Source organism: Myzus persicae, unplaced genomic scaffold (genome assembly GCF_001856785.1).
Source record: "Myzus persicae strain clone G006 unplaced genomic scaffold, MPER_G0061.0, whole genome shotgun sequence".
NCBI lineage: Eukaryota > Metazoa > Arthropoda > Insecta > Hemiptera > Aphididae > Myzus > Myzus persicae.
In genome coordinates, this window is record NW_019103697.1 from 15,918 (window position 1) to 36,663 (window position 20,746).

Here is a 20,746-nt window from a genome sequence, read left to right on the forward strand (position 1 = left end):
GCGGGCGCATCGTAATGCGCGATAATGCGATTTTAGTTTATGTATTTCGCCAAATTGAATTTTCAGTGAAGCACCAATACATTATTATCCGATATACCTACCGTATATAAACATAATATAATACCTACATAAACGCGTAATATGCAAATCGACTTGAAAAATTACTCGAATTGTATGTGCGTAAATACCCTTACATAATTTTCTTAATAGGTATACCTATGTTATAAAATATAATATTCTGAATATTATAATTATCCGTATACTCTGGACTCTGGGAGTGTATTAAATTATTTACATAATTTGGAACAATACGTTTACCGAGTTTTTCAACAACAATAATATATTCATGACCACGTGTATACAAAGTTGAAAGTTCTATAATACTATGATTAGTAATGAAGAATTATAGATAGGAACATTGTAATAGGTATATCCGTTTCTAATAATCAAAATAATACCGAGAAATTTAGTCACATTCTTTGTAAAATATAATATGATATGTGATTACGTGGTGTTCATTATTCAACCAAAGATTTGTTGTCATGTGTTTTTGTTTTGTATTTATGTCATATTCGAGGCATGCTTAAAGTCATTATTTTTTGGGACGAGTTTTCAGAAAGTGTTATTATATAATAGACCAATAGACCTGAATAATCGAAATTCAGTACACGTATTAGTTATTTCCTTATTAATTAACTAATTTGTTTTGGCGCTCTATTGCAGTGGGATCACAGTACAGTGCAATACAACATGTACTTATTAGGTGATGTTACTACCTATATATTTTACACAATTAATAAATTAATAATAATACAATATAAGATTTACTATGAGTTCATGAATTAGAACAAGGATCATTGAAAAATCAAACCGTTTGAAAATATAGATCACAAATAATTGTACTAAATTTAAATACGAATTAATTGGGCTCATAAAATGTACAAGGTGCAGCATGCTAATAGTTCTTATAAAAAACAAAGAGATAAAAACAACTACGCCAATAATATGGTATAGATGATTCCCATAAATTGTATATTATTATTAAAGTTTAATCGGCACGTTGGATTTAAAATTCATTTAACGTTTTTCACAAAAAAACATCTTCGTTTCGTTGTAATTAAGTTCACCGCCACCATTATTGCACCGATAATTCCTACTTTGGAGACCGGGTTACGCGAGCGTATACATAACAATATATATAAATCGACAGAGCAGCTTATAGCCGTATAACCGTAGTATATAGTATATAAAAACCGTACCCGGCCCGAGGACGTTAAACAAAATGGATTTGCTATTGGAAATCGAATATCCTCGACGTGCGTAAGATAAAGTTCATCGCGTCGTCGGTCGGCCGTAAAAAAAAAATAATAATAAGACGAGTTCCACCGCGGCGGCGGCTGCTGTATATACGATAAATAACATATAGACCGAAGTGTTTACAGTCTGCCGGAGATACGAGTATATATTATATATAGAACGATAATAATAATATAACATGGTACACTTTATGAATATCGAGTAGTATTATTTTTGTCCACCGCCCCCGCCCGGTCGTCTCTTTGTCAAATCCGTTTGATAGGTTTTCTCTCTCGCCCACTCTCTCGTGTTGTACGTGAAATGTGAATCGCGGTATTGTTACCGCCGGTGGTGGGTACAACTGCAATAATACCTCGTGGGTTAGGACGTAACCTTTCGTATTTTTTCATTTTTTATTTCTCTTTTTTTCTCTCCATTATTATACTCGCACTCCACCTAGGCCACTACCTTTGCTTTATGCGCCGGACGACGACCTCGATCGTATATTGTTGTAGGGATTCTACGCGCGGGAGCGGGGGAGTGATTTCCACGATATACCATTATTATTGTTTACTACCCACAGTATAGGTGTACCTATAGGAAAACGCGTCTACTAGGTTATTATATATACCATGGTGTACACGGTCCGCACATATTATTATTATTGCTGGAAATAAGTCGCGTCGTAGGGCGTGTGCACCGTGGAAATCCACAGTAATATACGCCCGCCACCGCCGCCGCTGTGAACGCTGTATAGTTGTCACGCGATGCTTTCACCCTACACTGCTGTAGCGCCACAACACTGGATACGCCGTATTATAATACCTACGCCGTCCAAGACAACTCTCGCAGACGCCCCCCCCCCTTTGCTCCCCCTGCCCTGCAACACTACCGACATGCCACGGAATCCCATTACGATATTGTGTTACTGCAGGAGGGGAAACTAAGTAAAAAAAAAAAAAAAATATATGATAATAATGTAATTTTAATAACAACATCGCGAGCGCACATTTTCGTTTTTCGGTAATTAGTGCTCGCGCGTTTCTCGTCTACGTGCGACTATGATAATAATAATATTATTATTTTTTAACACGGGAAGATAATATATGTATATATATTTATGATATGAGCTCTACATAACTAAATGACTGACGGCCGAGCTGCCGTATATACTATATATATATATATATATATATATATGGGGTATTTTTATTTCATCAAACAAACAAACACGAATATGAGTATATTAGTGCGCATGTGGGTGAGTGGGGTGGGTGGGTGTATGTTGTGTGTGCCAGCTATTATATAATATATCTGTCTGCCTATTTCATATTACGTTACGACGATCGAGCGTCATAATTATAATAATACGTTTATGTATTATGTTTTGCTCGATTGCTGTACATATATACGCAATACTACAATTACAAGTGACTCTTCGGTTTTGCACAGAACAAAACCCGGCTTACTTATATATATATATATATATATTTATTTATGCCAAACAAAACACGACAGAACGAAGAAGACTTTTCGTCCTAGTGTTTTTTAGTATTTTAATGAGCTCAACTGTATACAATACAATATACAGGGTGATTCAACAAGCCCCCTCATTTTTTTATTTATTACCTTATGAATGATTGTTGGAATTCTGATTTTTGGAATTTTTAATTGTACTTATAAATACCGTATATTTTCAGATTGTTCTTGAGAATTTTTGTACTGGCTACTTAATGAGAGTGTCCAATGGAGATACAATCTTCTGTTTTTTAAATGAAAGCCCCCAAGTCTACTGTAAATTATTTAGCTGATAGTTTTTCTGAACATTTTGATGCATACATAAATTCAAAAGATTAAAATTATAATAAATTATACTAATCTATCAACATTTATAATTTGTGAAAATAGTCAAAGTAAATAAACAATACTTCTATTATAATATTTTGTAAAACAATTCTTAAGGATTATTTTATCCTTAATATAAGCATTTTAATAACTGAAACACTAGGCGTTCGAAGTTTGAACTAGTACATCAACAATTCCAATACAATTATAAACTGAAGAATTTAGAGAAAAAAAGAGAATTCTCATTTGATAAACGGAAGTTTGTGTCATCAATAACACTCCTTAAGCAGCCCTGTCAAAAAGTCATAAGAATTTTAAAATATGGTTTTAAGTTGGTATAGAAGTATATTTAAAAATTCCAAAAATCAGAATTTGAATTAATTCACTATATAATTTTAAAAAAATGGGAGTGGGAATGCTTTGTGAACCACCCTGTATATTTATAAATATATAATATACCGTATTGTACTACAGGTTCTCTCGTTTACTCCCGATATAAATCATATTCTTTTCTTGACATGTTATTATTCCTGAGGACTTTTCTTTTTTTTGTTCAAAAACTAACTTATTATGCACGAATAAAATCAAAACTTGATAACAATAACTACGGCTTTTTAATGCGTCGACTAGATATTATATTAATATTATATTTCGTTCTGAATTATGTTAATCATCATTCATCAGTATGTATACCTATATTATACTGGGGAGGGGGGGGGGTAATGAAATCGTTAATTATTTTAATAATTTCCTAGTAAAATATGTGTACGTGTATACGTTACTATAGTAATACGTGATGACACTGATGTGTACTGCAGTCGCTATATTATAATATATACATAGGTACATATCATATTGACAATAATAATAATTAATTCATTAGGCGCGACAGCGATGTGTACATCCACCCGAAATTTACATTAGTTTAAACTTTGGAAACAACGGAATGAATCAATAAATTATAATAATAACCATATAAATGGACGCCTGCGACTTCACCTCTACACCCGGCTTACAGGGTACACAGTACACACAGTCACTGGAGCAGTTAAATACAAGTCCAAAAATCGTATTTAATTGCCGTTGAACAAGATAAAATAAGAGTTACGCTTTAATACTTATAATAATGTATACTATGTAGTACTCTCACATAAATATATATATTTATATACGACTTTCAGTGTAATGACAGTAATAATAACGAGAATATAAAAGCGATAAGCCCGACGGTGAATCGTTAGATAGCTTATAGGGCGGCGACCGTCCGTTGACATTAAATAACGAGTGAGTCGTCGTCGTCGTCGTCGTCGTCGTATATAGTATATACACACTAATAAGTACGGCCTTAGGAGATAAGTTCGGTGGATACTATGTGCTCCCCGCGATTTTCATCCCCTCGTCCGATCGGCCGCATAGAGTGCCTCACATATTAGAGAGGACACATTTCAGTCGATGACGAGTGTTTCGCCTGATGCTGTTTTCGCCGAAGAAAACACCGTCACGCGATGTGTCTGTAGCAGTAAACGATAGAGCTAATATATATATATATATATATATATTCACAATTTCTCGTATATGCTTATTGCTTGGCGACTTAATTTACACTAGTATAGCAGCTATACCTAACAATAACAATGTCCAATGAGATCAATAAAAATATGTGGAATTTAGAGCTACTTTGAGTTTACTAATCGAAAACGCAAGTGTAACGACCTCGTAGTATTCTGCTACACACACTACAATACTCTGCAGTAGATTCAACGTCAATTATTTATTGGTATATGATATGGTGCATCTTTAATACACTTTTGAGCTAAAACTTGATCGATATTATAACAAAATTAAAAGGATGTTGAGCAGATAGAGTAAAGCCCAGACATATAATATGTTCTACTGATTACCCAAATATATATATGACAAACAACGATTCTTGTTGGTTCTTGTCTATAATTCCATACAGTATAATAATTAATGAGTATTTCATTGTTGTTGAATGTATACATACCTGTATAGAGCCCCACACTGGAGTACATATGTATAATTAGGTGCTTAACCCGGTACAGAGAAGCTAAAGGGGGCTGAAGGAGTGTATTTTTTTGAAAACAATTTAGCCCCCCATTTCAGATTTCTAGATTCCCACTTGCGTATAATACACTGCGTATTGCAAAATATTTATAAGAACCGAAGATACATGAGACTGCAGCAGAATTGAACGCTTAGAACAGGTACCTATACTTAGATTCCAAAACCACACGCTGTAGTTTTTGTACCATCAGAAAGTCCCCCGTCTGTTTTGGGAGCTCAGACGTATAACGACGAAGTACTTTTTCAAACGACCCTATATAAAAAACATATATATGTGTGTGCAATGTGCATTTAATTCGATTAAACGCCCTGACAAGTACAGAACAACAACAACAACAACAACTGCACCGGTGTAGGCACACGGGATCGTGCCATTTACGACGTCTCATACGGGCTGCCGTATATTACGTATATTGACCTTTACCGGCGGTGGAGGCGGTTAAAGGATTTTTATTTTCATTTTATTTTTTTTTTATTATTTCCATCGCCTAGTCGGGAGGGACGGCCGGCGAAATCTTTCCCATGGGCTCGTTAAACCGCCGTTCAAAACCCACCCCGGCGCCGCCCGCCCGTCCGGCTTCCTCGTCGTCTTGACCTCCGCGGGCGGAAATAAATTCTTGGACTTGACCCCTATCCTCGTCATTGTCGGCTCCTGGCGCCGTTTCAAAAGCTACCGGCCGGCCGTCCCCGTCGGCGGCCGACCGTTTAATAGATTTAAACGAGAGACGGGAGAATTCACTTTATATATATATATATATATATATATATACCAAACACTACTACATATATGTATGTGTACATAGTGTATATATATATATGAATAAAGCCACGCGTGTGTAAAACAAAGGCGGCGCAGACACACGCAAGAAACGTTTATATTATGTGCACAGTAAAAGACGTGCGTACATACAAAATAATATATATTATATATGTATACAAGTGCGTGCAGTTTTTATATAAATATGTATATATACCTATATAGATACCTTATAGGTTCGGCTTTTGTACATATCATATTATATTATATGTACATATATTTCATGTTCTCGAGCGGCGTGTACATGAACATATTATATATATGTGTTTGTAATGTGTATATACTGCGGCACGAAGTTCCCGCGAGCGCGTTTAGTATTCACCGGCTGTTGCGAAACGCGTTTCCAATTCGGACGCGCGCACGAGCTTTTTCTTCATTTTTTTTTTTTCGCCGAGCGAAGAAGGGTTGGCTGTCGACCGACTACTGCGTTAGAATCGCGGCAGAAGGGGGGTGTCCGGGGGGTGGGAGAGTGTTGACGGCGCGGCGTGTGCCGAAACTAAAAAAAAACTGCACAAAGAAGAAATAACATCCGCAGACGTCGAAATGAAAAATTAGCCGTTGGAGCATATTCGTAAAATAAATTGCACTCTCCCGGCGGTGCAGGGTCCGCTCGGCGGCAGACGTTTCTAATATAGGCAGACAGCCGAATAATGGATGACTTTCGTACGTTTGCTCATACTCGTGGGGGGGCAGGGTGTCGACCGTACACCCACACACCCACACACGCACATCTATACATGTATTTAGTGTATATATACAACAGTGCGAATACGCGTAACGTTCCGTTAAGGGTTGAATATATTTTATATTATATATATGCATGCCGCGGGGAGTATATATATAATACGATATGTGCAGATATTCGAGATAAGTCGAAACACATTATTGCAAATAATATAATCTGCTCGTACCTATATATACACACATCGCCTATAACCATTCCGCCGTTCGTCATCGGCAAAATTCGTCGTCGTCGTCGTCGTCGTCGTATATTGTATATACCAGGGCGCGGGTGGGTGGTGTTATTTCGTCTCGGTGACCGACTTCAATTAATTCGGGATTATACGCACAGCGGGGGAGGGGAGGTGGCCGCGGGTGCGCGTATTTTGACGGTGCCGCCGATATCTCGACTGAACCGAGAAATAATCGATGTACGGATATATATATATTATATAGGACTCTGGGGATTAAAACGTTCATATATACCATAAATGTGGATGTATACGTGTGGGTTCATGTATACAAGTATAAAGTATATTATTATAAATATGTATGTGTATTGTATACATAATAATATATCGTGCAGACTTATGACGTAGTCGACTTGTTGTTTACACTGGTCAGGTAATTGATAAACGGCATATAATACGAGTTATATATAAAATAGCATTGCTTTACACAATATAGTTAGGCACAGCCGGAAATACGGAACGATTAAATGTTATTTTATTGCATTACGACACTCGAGTGTCGGGCTGTTGATGCTCACAAAACACGCCCGTGAAATAAACCCATACGGTGTTAGTAAAAAAAAAACATACTTATTAATATAAAAGGTTCCGGCGTCGATTGTGATACTTACAATACGTAGCTATGTAGGGCGAGTAAGAATTAAAATTCAAAACTTTATACCAAATGATTATGTTAACAGCACTGCGCGGGCGTTACCAAATACAATATTGTACCGAGTTTGATAATTATTATGTGTACTTAAATAATAATGACATAATATAACTCTTCATTATCGCTCTTATAATGGTATTTATATTGAACGAGCTGCGTATATTACCGGGCATGGGAAAGCGTAACGTTTGTCTTGAAAAGAAACATTTAAAAAGACTTAAGTGTGTAATGTGTACCTACCCTCGGCGTGGATATAAAATATGCGACAGCTGTGATGTATAGTTTGTATTTATAGTAAATTCAAAGAGATTTTAATGTCCTTCGAGCACGATTGCTCGAAAAACTTATAATGCATTTAATATTAATATATTTTAAAAATATAGCGTCATAATTTTATTAGGTACCAGCATTGATTGCATATTATTAATAATGGGTACCTGCAGGTACCTATTCATAAATCACAAATCATGTCATGAATATTAAATTAAACTACCTACCTACTGTGACAAATTTAATTTTGTAAAATAGAAATCATTGTGGGTTATGACTCCTGAACATCGCTCGTCTCCAATTCTTTAAAACTTTTGAAGAAAAAAATACGAGTTGGTCTTTTGACAGTAATAAATGTTGCTTCTGACATAAACCTATTTGTACAGGTTGAGTTTAGCTCACGCCACTTTACAGTTTGGTCAACTACATAATGTATACGTATTTAATATATATATACATAATATCATTGTACGGTATGTCGCATGACGTTATAATATTACATCATATACTCGAGTAATTGGAATATTTCGAGCATGGTCGCACGCGTATAACGTTTTTCGATTATAAAACGATTTAAACTGTTATAAATCATATTATAAAGTTTTTACAGAGACATTTCCCATATTATTATAATATCAGTTTTATTATAATAATAATACTATATGTATAGTATCGTCGTATAAACTTTAGTGGGCATTACAACACATATATTACGCGAATGCCTACCTACCTATAAACATAAATCGAATCTACAGTTGCGATCTTTTTCGCGCATATATGCCACCTAGCTATTATATATTACATGCACCCTATGTATTGCGCGTATATAGAATGCTCGTATATACTTAACACGTCCGTATACGAAAATAAACAAAAGGCCCGCTTGTCTTTACGTACGCGTATCATATACACAAGCATCGAGCCAAGTCTCTTCGCTCCGTCACCTGTTATATATATATAATACAAACACACACACACACACACACACACACACACACACATAATATATATATGCGCGCGCGAGTTTAGGCAATTTTCCAAAACACCGGAAAACAGAGCGCCCCCGCTATTAAACGGCTCGCGCAGGAGACTGGTAGAGCACCACCACACATATGACGTGCGGCGGGGAAAACGCTGTAATATATATTATACCGCTCGCACATTAGTCGTATCCGTTTCGGACAGATTATCCGACCGCCGGCGTTTTCGATACGGATCGCACAACCGCCGCCGCTGGCGTCGCAAAGTTTAAAGTGTCTGCAGTATAGCAACCGCCGCCGCGTGGCCTTTATAACCTTTGCTGGCTCTATATATATATATATATTCACACTCGTATATACATACATACATACATATTATAATTGTCGCGTGCGAGTCCCGAGGCGATTGCCAACCACCCTGTCGCACCCCCCCCCTCCCCCACCATTTGCCCGGGTTCTTGACTTTCCAGCTCAAACATATCGTATACGTGTACGCGTCGACCACGCGAGGCTTTTAGCGTCGTCGTCGTCGTCGTCGTCGTCATGGTCTTTGTCTCTTTGTCTTCGCGGACTCGGGAAAGTTTGGTGAGAGCCCCGGGAAATCGACGGGACGAGGTCTCCCCAAACGCCTCAGGAGTGCGAAAGCTCGTAAGCCATCCGTCGTAGAATATTCATATCTGTACGTCGAATTATCTGCGGCGATGCCGACACGACGAACTGCAGCAGTTATCGCGAGGTACACGTGCCTCGAGTGAAATCGCATATATATACAAGACACTTTGAATTCGGAATCCCCAAAACAGAGTGTGCCGTTTATGACTCCTCGGCGGGTCCCATAGGAACGTCGAATAAGCGATTTGTGGTTCCGAATTGTTACGAGTTGGTTATAATATACTAAAGCATGGTGCCGATTTCAAGAAAATTGGATTGTGGTACCAGGGTTACGCACCTCCCTATTTCAGACTTGGACCGCTCGAAGTAACTAAGCTTCGAGCCAAAATGTGGCACTCGGTGTAAAGTCTATAACAATGGCTTCGTTCAAATGTACACTATACATGAAAATTATAGGTGCACAACGCCGTGATACTGTATACATTTAATGTAAATCGACGTCTGTGCAGCGACCACTTGTCACCTACATTCATGTACACTATATATAGTCGTCGGGACAGTTTTGAACATTCGCATTCTTAAACATTGTTGCGGTTCGGCAAAAGTACTAGGTATATGCGCACAATAATATATCAACTGTGACGCTCGAATAACTAAACAAAATTGATCGGTCACTCGAGACCCGTAAAGAACTACTCTCCCACCCACCTGCAGCACCGTGCTCCCCCTCCCCCCCCACGCCGGACGTTACGCGATATAATATTTTACTCTTGCCTTTACATAATAAATCTATTTACCTATATACCTGCGGCGTAAATTCGGATGAAAAAAAATAACATATATGTACATACACATGCACAAGAGCGTTTAATTCGGTGGACATTTGGAAATATATATAGTCTGCGCGCAGCTGTGCGTTGGACATTTTTCGAATAACGTCTGGTTGTTAAATATTATACGACCACCGCGAAATTTTATTTCCCCACCACCACCACCACCACCACCGAAGTTAATATCATATATTGACATGTATATATACATATATAAATATTATTACGTATATACGAGACACACTCGCGAGCTCGTATTTTCATTATATTATTTTCATTTTACGCGTCTGTCCCGGTTTATTAGTTTGTGTTATATACAATATATAACATAATAATATTGCCGAGGAAACCTCCAAAAATATCTGAAATGTTTTCACAAACAAAAGTTTAGCAAAATACTGTAAAGCAAAAAAAAAATAATGTATTTCACAAACTCCCTCAAATGTTCAACATAATGTTTCCCCGCAGTGTTAAGAAGAACATGTAACTATTACAAGGCTAATGATCTCAGATGTTGAAAAAAATAATCATCATGATCTACATATTATAGTTCAAGGTTCTCCATATACATTTATAGTTCGTACACAATAATATAATATATTCTAATTTACTTGAGCACGTATTGCAATATTACAATATTGCATACCATTTTGTAGTAAAGGTATTGTCCACATAATATGATACGTGATCGTGTAACTAAATGCTTAAACGATTTGAGTCTTCATAATATAAATGTATACATACAGTAGGTGTACAACCGCACATCGTTCGGAAAAAAATGAACGAATATCAAATATGGCACTGTATATGTATACATAGATATATAGCTAGGTGTATTTGGATAAGTGCAGGTAATATAGCTAGTACCCCAGTTCACGGAAAAATCGGCGACAGGTAGACGGTTATGTACTTCGCTTTGTCAACTAATTCGCAAGTGGCGTTATTGGATAATGGATATAGGATCTGGTATATAGTTTCAAACTTCTTTCTAAATTTTCACCATATATTTCTTGGAATAATCTCTGATATCTCTTAGAATCGGTGAGTAGTTTTTGCACAGTATATAAGTTACAACATTACAAGTAAACATTCATTTTTATAAATTTGGATTGTAAAATGAAAGTATCTTTTATTTCTGTAATCAATAGCAAACCTGTTTATTTTATTATAATTATTATTTATTTATGCGTAATGCTCATTACAAGAAATAAGCATACCCATAATAACTAATAAATATACAAATTATAAGCAAAAGATTATACAGCAACCTATAATATGGGTTGAAAAACAAAGCTGTAAACACTCAAGAAATAATTGTGCGAAATTTAGGGCCAATAATTGGTTCAGTAGTTTTCGAGTCTACAAATCCCGTTCAGAAGTGCATATTCTTTGATATATACATGTATATATTTCAATTCAATTTTAGTGCACTCATAAACTTGTTGAATTCCGCGAGGGCGGCGACTGCAGCCGTGCGATAATAATGATATTGTAATAACGCTGAGTATATGCACAGTATTATCGGCCATACGAAAAATGAAACGTTTTGAAACAAATTACGACCAATCACTATAATATAAACCGTCAAAGGACCGGCGACAGAGTGTTTCATTAAGCAAATTAACTCGGTGGGCTCGATTACGCGGAGTCAGCGGGGAGGAGTCGTAAAAAAAGCGTTCGAGCCGAAATCGGTTCCGAACTTTTAACGCCGCCGAGGAAACTTCCACGCAAGAACGTTTATTATTCCGTCCGACAATACAAGTTTTATCGGCATGCCCATTAAACGGTTATTTCTCTGTCGCTAAATTGAGTTCTCGAATAAACAGTTTGACTTTAGCAGAGGATTCGAGCAGTTAATACCGATTATCGACGGCAGCGGCGTCGTCGGAGCAGCATAAATATATAAAGTACCTATATATTAATATATATGTATACTTATGTACACATTATATACATAAAAGAACAATATAATATAATGAAAAAGTATTTTTCGGAGCGTCGTAATTCCGTTCGAAAGTATAATTACGAATAACGCCGGCGGTGCGCGTAGTATTATAAGTTTATTTCAGGGCGTTGACGAAAACGCGAGGAAAAAAAACCTCCCCGATACTCGAATTTATAACTATTGCAACACGATTCCGTGTCGCGCGATAACGTCGTACACACACACACACACACACACACACACACACACACACACACACACACACACACACGTGTGAAAACCTAAACAATATTATTCACGCGCGTTATACAATGCTACGGCGGCGAGCGCGTCAAAAACCTGGAGGGTAAAATGTTTATCGGCGGCGGCGGGGGGGTTTGGACGCGAGAGGCGGTATTAATTTATGACCTCCAATATATAAACGGCCATATAGCCCATAACCGTTCGCGCACAGATATATATACACGCAAATGCCATCAGCGTTTAAGGGGGGCCCACGCGGTGTTTTAATGCGTTCGTAGTCGGACCGCGTCGATATTCCGCGGCGTTTCCGTATAGTCGGTGCAGCGGCGGCGGCGGCGCCACCATTAATTTGGTATATACGCGAGTTAGAAACTACCCCATTTAATATGTTTATATACATACCGCGAGAGTACAACAGAATCTAACGACTGTATATAGTAGTGGCTCGTCGACGGCAGCCGGGTGGGTGGCTGGTGGGGGTGAAAAAAAAAATCATATAAATATGAAAGCTACATGTGTCCGACTACACCGGAAAGCTTTTTGTACGATGCGCCCGTAAAAGATCCGAAGAGGTGGACACGGCGGTGGCGAGAGGGGTGAAAATTGAAAAATTGAAAAATTACGTTGTAAACCGGCGAAACGGCGGGTCGTTGTTTGTACAGCACGCTCAGGTATAGGTATAATATATATTATATTTTTTGCCATAAAAGTTACATATAACAGTGATAGAGACAGCGATAGGGGTGGGTGGGGTGAATGAGAGAGAGAGAGAGAGAGAGAGAGAGAGAGAGCAAAGGGGTATGCGTCAAAATACAATTATGAAATTACCTCAGCTACGTGGGTTGCTCTGTGTTATAAAAATTATATTTAACAATAATATAATACACGACGTTACAGCACATAGCGGAGAACGGTCCATCCGAATATTATTAAATTATATACGTTAAGGTTTACTGTTTTAACCCTAACAAAATAATATGTATATTTATGTTGTGTATTTTTTTTCGATTTACTTACAATCATAATAATAATAAAAAAAAAATGTAAAAGTAAAAATATTAAATGCGTGAAGGGTCAACAATTAATTGTCTACGAATTCAGCTTCAAACTTATTACTTTTTATGCATGCACAAAAAAATAGACACGCATTAAAACCTAGTTGCTCTTTTTCCTTAGAGTCTGCTCCGTAATATTTACACGATATAATAAATAAATAAATATATAGATTTTAATTTAAATTTATCAAATTTGATACTAGTCACATGCAAATGCTATTTTAATGATCAAAACGATACTTTATACACAGGATGATTCACCGATCATGCTCACCTCTATTTTTACATTCAATAATGCATTTTCAATTTATTCGAATTCTGATTTTTTAAATTTTCAAATACACGTAAACCCCATATTCAAAAAAATATCGGAATTGTTTTTACTAATTTAAAACCTTAACATACATTTTTAAATGTATTATTTTTTGTAAGTACCTAATTCAAAATTCGAATTGGTAGTTTTTCAGTATTTAAAATGTTTATACTAAGCATATTGTGATATGTAACATTGGATTAATGGTGTTTATTATAATTGTACCATTTTTCCAAAATATTTAAAGGTGTATAGATTAATATTTATTAGATACCTACTAAATATAACAAGTCTGATAATAGCATAGCATATCTTTTAAACATGTACCTATATAATATCCTTGGTAAACAATGATAAATAATTCAAAAATTAATTGTTTGAATTTTTATTTTGAAACGCAAATATTTTCAATAAAATCATTCACTTAATAATTTACAGTAGAAAATGAGGATCTCATTTGAAAAACAAAAGTTTGAATTCTCATTGGAAATTCTTACAGTACTACAAAAAATCTAGTCTCTAAGTATATTTAATAACTCCAAAAATCAGATTTTGAATACCTATCAAACTGAACTATTGAAGAAAAAATAGGATTGAGTGTAATTTGTGAATCACCCTGTATAATGTTAATGTACATAGTACTATAACTATATGGTAAAATAAAATACCTATGGTTAACGGATTAGCCAATATTTGAAAATAAAAACCTAAATAACGCGGTGAGGTAAATTTCAGTAGGTATCATGTGTGATTTTTTGCAACAGCATAATACATAATAAATATTTTTTATACTATAGGTTCATACCTAGTTCATATTTTATATTATGCTTAACATTTCAGTATACCGCAGGCAAATAAGTAGAACAAAAAAGGGTTTTTTTCCCCATTATATTCTTGAAATGCGACCATTTTATTAGTATATAATATATATATATTACTGAGTATTAAGTGCGTATGACTTTTTCGGCATAATCTTTTTGTATACTATATATTATAATTATCATAGGTACTTATATATAGGTAGAGGCACAAGTGAAAATGATTATATTATTATACTATCTTCTGCTACACAAACGTTTAGTAGGAGAAGGAGATGTATACATATTATATAGTATAATAATGGCAGAAATCGATAACATATAAAAGCTTATCATGAAAATAAGTACGCCGTATTATTATATTATAGTCTTAAGCCGAAAATTGTAAAGTTTTTGTACTTATATATACATTATATTCAAGCGAAATGATAAATTTTCTTTTTACTTTATAGGTTTAATCGTATAAAAATAGGTAGTAAACAACAGAACAAAAAAATGGGTTGTGCGGATTTTATTGTAACATTAAAAAAAAATTCTTTCAACAATGGGGAATCGAATATTGTTATTTTCTGACAACAAAGTTACCACATGACATTGTACAGATAATATAATGCAGCAATCAATTTACACCCCTACCCTATTATGAGTATAAGACATATTATAATCACAACACGTCATTGGCTTAATGTGCAAATGACGCAATCAGTGTTTAAAATCATAGTACGTTAGTTATAAACACAAACATAATAATTAATCAATAACTGAATACTATTATCGGTAATGGCTATAATGAATAATGATAATATTATACAAGTCTTAGGTAACAGGCTGTAAGCGTATAACGAGAGTTGGAACCGAATAAACCAATACACTTTTGGTTGCCTATTCCACGGGCTATAAGATATATTATATAAGACTGTCGTAGTTCGTGGTCTATACCCGAATAACATTGGTCACCTTGAATCATTATCAATAGGCCCTAGGGCCGACCGTAATGAGTAGGTGGGTATAAGACGTATAATATAATCTCACGTTTATTGGTTTACCTAACTTGAATGGCGTCAAATAATCAACAAACAGTGTTTAAAAAAATAATGCGTCCGGTATAAAGTATAAACACAAACGCAATAATTAATAATAATACTGTACTGTACTATTATATCGATAATGAGTAACGACTAATGAATAATGGTAATAATAAATAATAATATATAAGTCGTAAGCCCGTAGGTAACACTCTAAACTGCAACTACGTTTAACGAGAGATGGGACCAAATAGTAATAACCAATAAACTTTTAGCCGCCTATTCACGAATAGTAATATTGGTCATCATGAAGCATTATCCCCTCCCCAGTGTAAAATAAAGCACCCAGTTATCTATAATATATACATAATACATATATTTCATGATGTTTTTTCGTCAGAATTCTACGAAAATTACTTTAAATGCGTAAAATATGATGTCATCAATGTTTACTCGACGAACGAACTTAGAAGACTGCGGCATTTAAATTGAACATAAAACTTAATAATAAAATATAATGTGCGCGCGCAATAGTTACGAAACGTGTACACGTCATAATATACTTATAACATCATGTTGTCACCATGCTGCAGTTCTTATCGAAAAGCACGAAACCTATTATATATTCCCGCGAACGATTATTAATATTTATTTTTTTTTAGCTGCAAGTGCGGTCGTTGCCAGTCATAAAAGCGCGTGGGAGACGCATAATTTTTAGATATATTTTTTCAGAGAGAATACAATGTAGTGTCGTGATAAAGCGTTGTACACATCACACGCTTGATAAGGTCGAGTGTCGGATAGGTACACCGATAAAACCGAGTAAATTGAATATTAACTCTCAGAGCGCGGAAAAACAAGTCCTGCAGGATATTACTCGCGAGCGGAATAAAAATAAACGTCGCCACACGTATATATACGTTCTGCAAATCTCCCGTAAGTATATTATACATTTCGCATCAAACTATATATTATATTATTGTAGTCATTGAATTTGGTTTTCATTATAAATAATGTGTTATACGCTCGCATTTCGACGGAAAATCATTTGGACGCGTCATAACGTTTGTAAATAATTATTTTCGTCACGTCCCGTGAAAACTCAAAAATATTGCGTTGGGGCGTTCTCTCATCAATGAGAGGAAGTCATGTTTTGCGCCGCGGTCCGTGGTTTTTCCTCGAGAAAATTAAATTTAAGAATATTCATTACAAAACCACCCCTTTTTGGTCGTCCCGCGGTCTGCGGTACGCGGGGATGGGTTTGTTTTTTTGTCGGCAAATAATCTAATTTTAAAAACCGTCACGAAGTCATAAAATCAAACGAAGACAGACATTCTTGGGTCGCTTTTGAAAAACTGCAAAGCAACATAGCAACATCAGACGTGGTTCGCGGACGTTTTTTGTTTTCGTTTGACTGTATACCTACCGCATGAGTAACACGAATCGGCACAGTTGAGTGCTTAAACACATATACATTTGTTGATTCACGCGTATATATATATATATATGTGTTATAATAATATGTCAGTTTCGAATTGTATGCGAAACGCTCTTGAAAAACATTCCTTTTCGAAATTAATTAATTACTTTTTTCTCCGCTGTCCCGCAATTTCGACGGATAATAAAGATTTAACAGCCAGTATGCCGGCGGGCTTAAAAACTTAACAGTCTTTGGAGCGCAATTAATTTTCTTAATTTAACTAAAATTAATCCACAGATAAAGGGAGGTCCGAAAATATATATTATAAAATAATATATACACTGTGCGGAAGGATATAATATATAAAAGGAGCTGCCGTCAATTCCGGCCGTTTTCATTCGCTGTCGACGAGATTTATAATCGACCGTCGTGGTAAATTGTGCCCTTAATAAATATTATTATACACCTTAATGTGCCGATATATTTTTATTGTTGAAAATAAATATACCAACCCCAAGACTTAATGAACGTTATGGACGACAAGGATGATTTACTTTGAGATGATTTTTTTCATTTGTTTATTACGCTCCGTGGAGTTTAATAAGATGTTCCTCTGCATTCTCTTTATATTATATTGCATAAAGTTTAAGAAGTGAAAAATGAATGCTATTTTTACGACCTCGTTTTCATATAATACCTATCAGAAGGACGAGGGAAAACAGCATGAATTGTGACTTTTGGTGGAATATATTGAAATGAAAGTGACGCTCTTGGTGACCGCATACCGTGGTCCGACTGATGACTAACTATATAATATTATTATAAAATAACTTAATTACCTATATTCCTAAAACATCATTCGATATTTTGAGTAATTAAACGTTATTGTTAAATATAATGGAACAACTAATTTCACCTACACAGCTGTAGTTTATAATTAATGATTTTATTAACAAATGGTAGTATTTATACATATTATATGTTTTGTTATTGTAATAAATTAACCCGAGTCCTATACTATAGAATTAGGTAGCATCGGTAACGAATAGTATGTGTCTGTAATCACCTAATTTTAATTATAAACTTTGTGTAAGTGTGTGTCACATACTCACATATAGGTATTGTGTTGAAGTTCAACTATACAATATATTCGGATGGGTATAGGTACCAATATTATATGTAGTGTCATGCATTATCTAGATTAAAAATAATTGTATCTACAGATAAATTATCTTTATAAAAACATTTTTTTTCTTATCTAGATAAAATTAGTAAAAAAAATTCTTTTTACTTATCTATTTGAATAAAATGGTATTCAAATCGATTGATTTTTCACATTATTCGTATATAAAAAATATTATAATACCAAAATCAACATAATAATGAAAAATATCAACATTGATTTTAGAAATACCAAATACATACACGTATTCTGATGAAATAACTATTATTGCAGTGTTGTATGAAATGAATTTTTTTTAAAACCAAACAAATAAAAGTGTAATCTACAACGATAAAATGTGCAACTTCGTATCATTACATATTATGTAGGTACACCTAATATAATTGTATGTATACACAAGATCGTATCGTTGCATCATATATATATATATATATATAGATTCCTGGCCATAGAAAATGTTAAAGCGTTCATAAAAAAACTGTTTAAAAAAATTAGAGCAAAGTATAAAGACCGATATTCATTAAAACGACGCTCATAAAACAATACCTGGGAGACTGTTTTGAATAAAATATCAAGTGTCCTGCAGAGCGCAAAAAAAACTTTTTTTAGCTAAACGACGCCCTTGGGGTCAGACCACTTTTCCTCTATCTGCCCGCCGGTCCATATCAACCACCGCCAGCTAATATCCGAAACACCCTCACCTCGCCGTCGACTGTCGTTTCCAGCACAAAGTAATTGGGACCAGAGACAAAAGATAGCAAGCACAGGACGACTAAAAGAAAACTATAGGTACATTATAATGTTATCTCGCTTTCTGTTCTATAAATACATATATTGTTATGCTCTGTTTCTCGTAATAATCTCGGGGTGAACTGCTAGGTATACATGAGTAATTTACAAACTATTTGGTTGCACGCTGTATATCGTTTCCGGACATCAATTCGACCGACGTCAAGAATTTGTGTAACATATACAAGTAACGAAAATATAATAACAACAACAACAATAATATATAGAATAAAAAAATGTAAAAGCGTCGTTGCAGCGTTATATGAACGACGCACAGGGACACGAGGATCAATTTAAACTTTTTAGGAATGTAAAGGGAACCAGCTATTATGTAACGGTAGTACAATAATTTATGATGTTTTTTTCATTACTATTTATTCCGAATTATAAATATTATGTTCAAAGAGACTATCCGTTTTTACAGATTTCATTACTTTTTAATAACAGCGTATTAACATCAACCGAAAAACTAATAACTTATTTTTTTCCTCGACATCGCATCGGTGAAGTATTCATGACGGGAGGACCAAAGAAAAGAAATCTCCGTGCCCAGGGCGGCAGTCGTTTTTTTTCTTCGTATTTTACTCGCACAGTGCACGTTTTACATTTCTGTGTCATCGGGTGATTTTTCGTTACTCGTGAATAGAAAAAACAAATTAACTATAGATAATTTATAACATGAAGCTATTTCATATACTATTTGCTGCAGTATACACCTTTATTGTATATATTTTAAGCCTTTCCACAAGTTAATAGTGATCACATTATTGTAGTATACATATTAATATCCGTGAGTGTGTTGTGTAGTTTATAATGTAATATTTAACGATGATTGGTTATGACTTCTGACGATTTTATACATTTTAGTAGTCATGGCATATTTTTTAATGTCAATGTAATAATAAAAATACACAAATTATTAGTTTGAGATATTATCAAATGTAATTTATTATTCATTAGGTACCAAATTAATCAATAATTTATGTGTGATAAAAATTGTTACAAATCATGTAAGCAACATAATACTGAAAAGCAGTTTTAAACCGTTTAATGTATTAATTTTTTGATGTAAACCAATTTTACTTTGAATATAAAAATTTGTTCAGAGAAAAATATACCAAGTTTATAGTATACTATCAATGTAGGTAGTATAAAAATGAATAATGATAATTCAAATAATAAATTCAGCCATATTGTAGCGATATTTGACTGTTATTAGTATATATTGATGGCTTTCGAAAAGTTATAAAGTTTAGAACAATTCATAAAACTTAGTATATAAAGTTAAAGAATAGATTGGCTATCGGAAATGCTTGATACTGCTGCGATAGTTTTAAAGTTTTATAGAGAAAGTATTTAAAGAAAACTCGGAAGTACCTAAGTAGTCCGATATCCGGCCAAATAATTTTTTATTCTCTTTTATTCATGGGCTACATTTATATATTTGGTCTCTGGAGAGGATAAAAACACACTAGTTAATAAAAGTAAAACAACATTAAGCTTTTACAGTTTTACGCACAAAAAACTCAACTATAGCCTGAGGTATTTCTTTTAATGGACTATGGAGTTTAGTGCATAAAAAATTATGACTACAAGA

The 20,746-nt window shown here is 34.8% G+C and overlaps 2 protein-coding genes across 2 annotated transcripts in view; one reads left to right on the forward strand and one right to left on the reverse strand.

Annotated features, from left to right (window-relative positions):
* The window catches only part of LOC111035044 (kinesin-like protein KIF26A), a gene marked incomplete at its 3' end in the record, with an annotated part of 156,622 nt that overhangs the window by 14,198 nt on the left and 121,678 nt on the right, over window positions 1–20,746 (reverse strand). The window lies entirely within an intron of this gene.
* LOC111035055 overlaps window positions 16,406–20,746 on the forward strand; it is a 29,863-nt gene continuing 25,522 nt past the window's right edge. The window contains exon 1 of the mRNA XM_022316554.1: window positions 16,406–16,693. The gene's annotated coding sequence lies outside the window, so the exon portion shown is untranslated. The remainder of the gene's footprint in view (window positions 16,694–20,746) is intronic.